Genomic DNA, 7,535 nt, shown 5'->3' with positions numbered 1-7,535 from the left:
AGTTATTTTTATTTCTACTAAATCACATATATAATAGTGGTATCTCATTAGTTGTTCATTTTTCTCGTCAATGCATTTTGTTTTGAGAAATAAAAAGTTGAAATTGAAAATTAATTAAGAGAATTGAGTAGCATGTTGAAATGTATTTTTGAAAAAGATAGATAAAATCGAGAGGATTCATTTTTCTCATTAGACGTGTTTGGGTTCGAAAGGATTTAGTATTTAGAATAACTAATCATAAGGGACCCAACTTAGCCTGGGTACCTAAAAACTGTATCTAATCCTTTTTGCAGGAAGTAGTGAAAGAAAACAATCAATGGTATCTTGACAGTGGATGTTCAAGACACATGACCGGAGATAAGAATCTATTTCTTTCACTCAAGCCCTTCAACGGAGGAAAAGTGACGTTCGGGGACAACAAAAAGGGAAAAGTAATCGGCGTAGGCAAAATCGGAATCTCTAAGTCTCACGCAATCAGTGATGTTTATCTCGTGGATGGTCTAAAACACAACTTGCTAAGCATATCTCAACTATGCGAAAAAGGTAACAAAGTAGTTTTTCATACTGATAGTTGTCGCATTATTATTGAAGGAACCAGTAATGTTATTCTTGAAGGCCACAGAAAAAGGAATGTTTATATGGTAGATTTAAATGTTGTGCCTACTAACTCTTTTTCGTGCATGAAAGTTACACTCGATGATCCCTATTTATGGCATAAACGGTTTGGTCACATTAGCTCACTAACCTTGAACAAACTCAAAAAGTGGGACTTGGTTGAGGGGCTACCTAAGATCAAGTTCGACCAAGAAAAGATGTGGGACACGTGTTCTAGGTGCAAACAAGTCAGATCATCGTTCAAACCAAAAAGAGTAGTAAGCACAAATCAAGCCTTGGAATTAGTACACATAGATTTATGTGGACCTATGAAGGCAAGGAGTAGAGGAGGATCTAGGTACGTCTTTGTTCTTGTAGACGATTACTCAAGGTATGTATGACCTATCTTTCTTCACTCAAAAGACGAAACTTTTGATGAATTCGATTGTCTTATGAAACGTGTTCAAAATAAATATAAGACTAATCTTGTGTCTATTCGTACGGATCATGGTACCGAGTTTGATAATCAAACCTTTATAGAATATTGTAGAGTTAATGGTGTAGGGCATAACTTTTCTGCACCAAGAACTCCTCAACAAAACGGTGTCGTTGAACGTATGAATAGAACTTTAGAAGATATGGCACGTACAATGCTCTTGTGTAGTGGTTTACCTCGTAACTTTTGGACTGAAGCCATTAGTACTTCTTGCTACATCCATAATCGTGCTATGATCCGACCTATCCTTAAGAAAACCCCCTACGAACTTCTTAGAGGTCGAAAACCTAATATCTCCCATCTTCGTTGTTTTGGGAATAAATGTTTTGTACACAATAACGGTAAAAACCGGTTAAGTAAGTTCGACCCTAGGAGTGATGAGGCGATTTTCATAGGATAATCAGATCATAGCAAGGCTTACAAGGTCTTCAATAAAAGAACTCTTTGTATTGAAGAAAGTGTCCACGTTATTTTTGACGAAGATAACGTGTTTGATAAGCCGTTACAGGATGAGGAGGAAGACTTGGATGAACCCGACTTTCGTCTCTCAAGAGACGATCCCCCGGAATTGGAATTAGAGGACAATGAGATTGAGGAAACGAATGATGAACTTGATCGTTCCTCAAAAGATAAAAAGGAGAAAAACAAAGTTATAGTTGATGATACTATAACATTGACTGAAGACAAGAACTGCCAAACCAATGTTATAGATGATGTTACCATAACATTGAATCCAAATCAAGGTGTAGAGTACGAGGTTATAATCGGCTCAAATACAACACCCGAATTGGATTCAGGGGGAACTTCCTCTAATTCCGAACCAAATAAAGTCGGGTCAAGCTCAAATAACGATGAAGAACCAAGTACTTCAACAAAATGGAAATACAAGAGCTCACACCCCATGGACAATATTCGTGGGAATATTAAGAAGGGTGTTCAAACAAGACGGTCCTTAAACAACTTCTGCTGTTTCTACTCTTTCTTATACATGATCGAACCAAAGAACATTAATGAAGCTCTTGCTGAATCAGATTGGATTATAGCTATGCAAGAAGAGCTACAACAGTTCGAAAGAAACAAGGTTTGGCATTTAGTTCCTAGACCAAAAGATCGTTCAGTCATTGGAACTAGGTGGGTCTTCAGAAACAAATTAGATGATGCCGGAGTCATTGTCAGAAATAAAGCAAGATTGGTGGTCCAAGGGTATAATCAACAAGAAGGAATAGATTATGACGAGACTTTCGCACCTGTTGCTCGTCTTGAAGCTATTAGACTTCTGATAGCATTTGCCGCACACAAGGGAATGAAGCTTTTCCAGATGGATGTCAAGACGGCATTCTTGAATGGTTATTTACAAGAGGAAGTCTTCGTTGAACAACCCCCTGGTTTTAAGAATATTAAATTTGAGGATCACGTGTTCAAATTGGATAAAGCCCTATATGGATTAAAGCAAGCACCTAGGGCATGGTACGATCGACTTTCTAAGTTTCTACTTGACAGTGGATTCAGTAGAGGATCCGTCGACAAAACCCTATTTCTAAAAACTAAGGGTTCTGACCTTTTGGTTGTTCAAATATACGTCGATGATATTATCTTTGGATCGACCAACCGAAGCCTATGCAAATATTTTTCTGAGTTGATGACTTCTAAGTTCGAGATGAGTATGATGAGAGAATTAAAATTCTTCTTAGGGTTGCAAATACAACAAACTGATGAAGGCATTAAAATCCATCAACAGAAATACATCAAGGAGTTGATTCGGAAATTCGGAATGGAAAATTCACATGCTATGCCTACTCCAATGGTCGAGAACAAGAAATTGACATTGGATGAAAACGGTAAATCAGTTGATGAAACTACTTATCGTGGGATGATTGGGTCACTGTTATATTTGACCGCAAGTAGACTCGATATTATGTTTAGCGTATGCATTTGTGCGAGATAGCAATCATATCCCAAAGAATTGCATATGACGGTCGTAAAACGAATTTTACGTTACTTAATTGGAACGGCCAATTTATACCTATGGTATCCAATGGAGTGCAATTTTGATCTAGTCGGTTATTCTGATGCCGACTACGCAGGATGTTCTCTAGACAGAAAAAGTACGTCGGGTGTCGCCACTTTTGTCGGACCGTGCATCATTACGTGGGGTTCGAAGAAACAAAATTCGGTTGCTCTCTCAATCTTTGAAGCCGAATATATTGCTTGCGGGGGACTGATATGTACTCAACTTTTATGGCTTAAGCAACAATTACGTGATTATGGTGTTGACGTAGGATGCATTCCTATTTTGTGTGATAATACTAGTGCAATTATTATTTCTAAAAATCCCGCACAACATTCACGTACTAAACACATTGAAATAAAACACCATTTTATACGAGACCATGTTGAGAAGGGGAATATAAAACTTGAATTTTGTAGTGCTGAAAAACAATGGGCAGACATTTTGACAAAATCATTAGCTAGAGAACGATTTGAGACTTTACGGTTGGAAATTGGTTTAATCGGTGGTACCTAAGTTTCTATATATGTTTAATCCTTTTATGACTGACTAGTTAAGTTGAGATTGTATGATTGTGTCCGTATATTGCGTTGCATGAATAATTTCGTTTGTAGAAATATTTTTATCATAAAATTCTATTTGTATTTTAGAATTTAGTTATTATACGAACTTATTCCTTATCACAATAAACAAAACACACCAAATATTTTATCTTTCCAATTCACAAAAATCTTTCCAAATTGCTCTCATGTACACGGTCCATATTTCTTATACAAACTCAATTTCCTTATACTTATCTTTTACCATAATAAATCTATCCCTTAAATTCCTATACCTACCATAATTCCTATTCCTAATTAAACACTTACCATAATTCATCTCCACTTGTTAACCCTATACCTAGCCTACACCTATTTCTACTCCTCCTTGCGTGTTACCCGTCCACACAACCCCACTTGCATACTTTTCTTCTTCTCAAAATTTACCATCATCACAACTCATCTTCTTTACACAACCCATCACTATCACCTCCTTTTTCAAACTATCATCATCATCATGAATCCAACCCATGCAAAAAATACCCGATCTTCAACCCGTCACCACCAAAACCGCCCCTTTCATAATCAAACATCACCACTACCACCACATGATCCTAGCTCAACTAATTGTCCTTCACCACAACCAAACCAAACTACGCCCCTGTTTCGTAGTCGGGACGAGTCGGTGTCCGAAGGCAAAAGACGCCGTCTTTTCAAAGGAAAAAATAAGGTAGTTGTTGATGAAAGTGAAGCTTTGGAGGAACCCGAGGTTATAATTCGGAATGGTGTTGCTCGTACCTTGCTTAGAGATGTTTCGAAAGCCGCAACCAAGGAAGGGTTAAATCGTGTTCGGCTTACTCATGATGAAAGCATCCTAGTTAATCGAGTTTTGAGGTATTCCATTCATGGTAGGAGGTATTATCCGAAATCTTGGTTGGTTAATGTTCCCGCTCTTGCTTTCTTTGTTAATTTTCTTGATTTTCAAGGGTGGAGTCACATTAGTCAGTTTTCGGGTCCTATTTATCCAGTTGAGGTGGTTCAATTCTTTGCTAGTGTCTCAATTAAGAAAGGAGTCTTGCATGCGGTTGTTAATGGAGTTGATGTGACGGTCTCTGTTTCGGATTTTTGCTCTATTTTTTCGATTCCCGATGACGGAATTGAATTAAATCCGAGTCTTGAATGGTCTAATGTGGTAAGTGAAAAAGAGTTGTTAGTGAAAAAGTATTTTGAGGAGATGACGGAAGGAGGTAATATCGTGGTCGTCCTCTCTCGGCAAAAATCAAGTTTTTCTTGAACTTTTTGTGGAACACAGTGGTGCCGAGGAGAGGAGGCCGTGATAAGGTGTCGAGTTATGAAGCTATAATGGTCTATTCTTGGTTAGAGGATCAGAAAGTGAATTTGGCTAGTGTCGTGTTGCACCGTATAATCCAAACAAGTCTCACGTTGACAAAAGAGAAGTTGAGCACCACAATCGACTTACTATATGGGATGTGGGTGTCTCGGTTGTTGGAGATTAAGCGAGTGGTGAGACAAGATAGTTACGGTGTTAGTGCGCGGGATTCTATGGGTGATAGGTTGATTAAGCTTATGGGCCTTGTTGTTGATGGACCCGAGTTGCTTTTGGTTAAGGATGTCGAGAAAACCCCGGGAGATTCGGGTTTGGGAGCTATGGAGTCGAAATTGGAGGGTTTTATGAGTGGCTTAATGGAGAAATTTGAGGAGCATTCAACTAATTTGGCTACGGTGTTGTCACGGGTTGGACCATCTCGGTCTTTAGACTTGGGCTTGGATGCTACTCGGGTGTACTCTTGGATGGAGGAAGTGGACAAAAGGTTAGCGGGTTTTGAAAGGGAGTTGAAGGCAATTCGTGGGGAAGTGTTCCCACACGGTGATCGTCTCACTTTCCTTACAAGTCAAGGTGGAGCGTTGGTTATGCACGGGAAAGCCATGGCGGGTGATCAAGCGCTCACATTGGAGGCCACAAAAGCTCTTTCCTTGAAAGTGCTTAACTTTGAAAGGAGCATTGGTACTCTTTCACAGCTGGTTCGGAGCTCGTTTGACCGTCTTGATGCCTTAGAGCATCGTACTAGGCCCGACTACGTGAACCCGTACCGTACCCGCAACATTTGATCTCCCTCTGCCTTACCATAATTAGCCCTGCCTATTTTTAGCTTTTATTTTCTATTTCCTTTGGTGTGTTAAGACTTATCATTCGGCCCATATTGGCAATGCACTTGTGGTTATGGCCCAAGTGTTCCATTAGACATGTGTTCATTCGGCCCATTTTGGCTTCAACATGTTTGATTCCTAAGTTTGTATGATAATTATCTTTTGGATACTTATAGTCTTGCGTGTTATTTTTATTCCCTATGACGTTTTATCTCTTGTCTCGTCTTATATTATTCTAGTCATTTTTGATTTGTTCTTAGCTTTTCGATGATGTCAAGGGGGGGAAAGAACGTCTATAGTAAGCATCTACCTAAGCTTGCTCCTTGTCAAGACCAATTGTCTCTTAAAGTCCTTAAAGTTTCGGTTTTTGAAAAATCGTTTTGATCTTGCGTTAATCTTTATTATCAAGATAACAGTATTATATTGAGGGGGAACTACACACTTAGTCACAAATTCTAGGAGGCTTGCCATCATCAAAAAGGGGGAATTTGTTGAACCATATAGCATATATGTTTATGTTTTGATGATGTCAAGGTACTTTACATTTTATATTCTTGTTGCGTGTAACCGTTTATCAAGTGTTTTAGAATTAACCTATTACAAGCAACAAAGAAGATTGTGACAATTGCATGTAAAGTTTGAGCCTTCATTCGAAGATCAAACGGTTCAAGATTCATTCAAGAAATATGTGAAGACAGAGTTCGTCTAAAGATTAATCAAGCTTGGATGATGATGTAGCCTATACTCGAAGATCTCCTTGAAGATTAGATTAGTATAGGTGATTATCTCGTAATGGTAATCAAGAATGAGTTTCTTGATTTAGTAAAGTTATAGCTTTGCAGCTATAACATTACTAGTAAAAGAGCTCAATGTTATAGCTCTCTTACTATAACATTGACATGCTGAGTTTTTGTGCACGACTTATAAATGTTTCGAAAATTGTTTTATAATTGTTTAAAGTTTATTTTGAATGTTTTAATGAAAGTATTTATATTAAGCCCGGTTTAGTGAGGAGTCCGGCTTTGTATTAAACGTTAATTAGTAGTCATGATGGATCAACTTATGAGTTGGACTTTGCTACTAATTAGGGTTTCTACATAGCCTCTCTTAAAACCTAAATTCTAATTATATGTTAAGACTAGGGTTTGCACGAGTCACGAGGCATATGAGCCGTGACATCTCGTGTTTCCTAGGGTATATTAGGTAAAGATTTTATTCTATAATAATATCTTTACATATCTTATATATCTTACTTAATATATTTGTTTATGATAAAATATATTCTTTTTTTTTTGGTGAAATGTGAGCGTTTTCATTAATAATAAAAATCAGTTACAACACTTCCAACTTACTTGAAGTTTTCTCAAAACTAAGCTAAGTACAAAAATGACAACGAATATTAATCATACTTAGCCAATTACAATCACTAGGCATAGAATTATTACACAATTACTTCACTAAGCGCCCATGCACTTGATGTTGAATCATTGAAATCAGTATACCAGGCCTTCTGATAGCAAAATCCAGCCTACCAGAATTTCTTTCCATCCAAATAGCATACCAAGTAGCCATTTTGACTACTCTGCAAAATCTTCTTTGCAGCTTAGAATAGGAAGAAGAGCTCCCATTTAGCTTCAGCTGCAGCCAATTCTCCATTCCCAGAATTATCTGTGAGGAATAAGCACAATCCCAAAACAGGTGGTCATGTGTTTCCTCCCCCAGCTCACAC

The sequence above is a fragment of the Silene latifolia genome, chromosome 7 (assembly GCF_048544455.1).
Source record: "Silene latifolia isolate original U9 population chromosome 7, ASM4854445v1, whole genome shotgun sequence".
NCBI lineage: Eukaryota > Viridiplantae > Streptophyta > Magnoliopsida > Caryophyllales > Caryophyllaceae > Silene > Silene latifolia.
The sequence above is the reverse complement of the archived record's forward strand: the minus strand, read 5'-3'. Positions refer to the sequence as shown.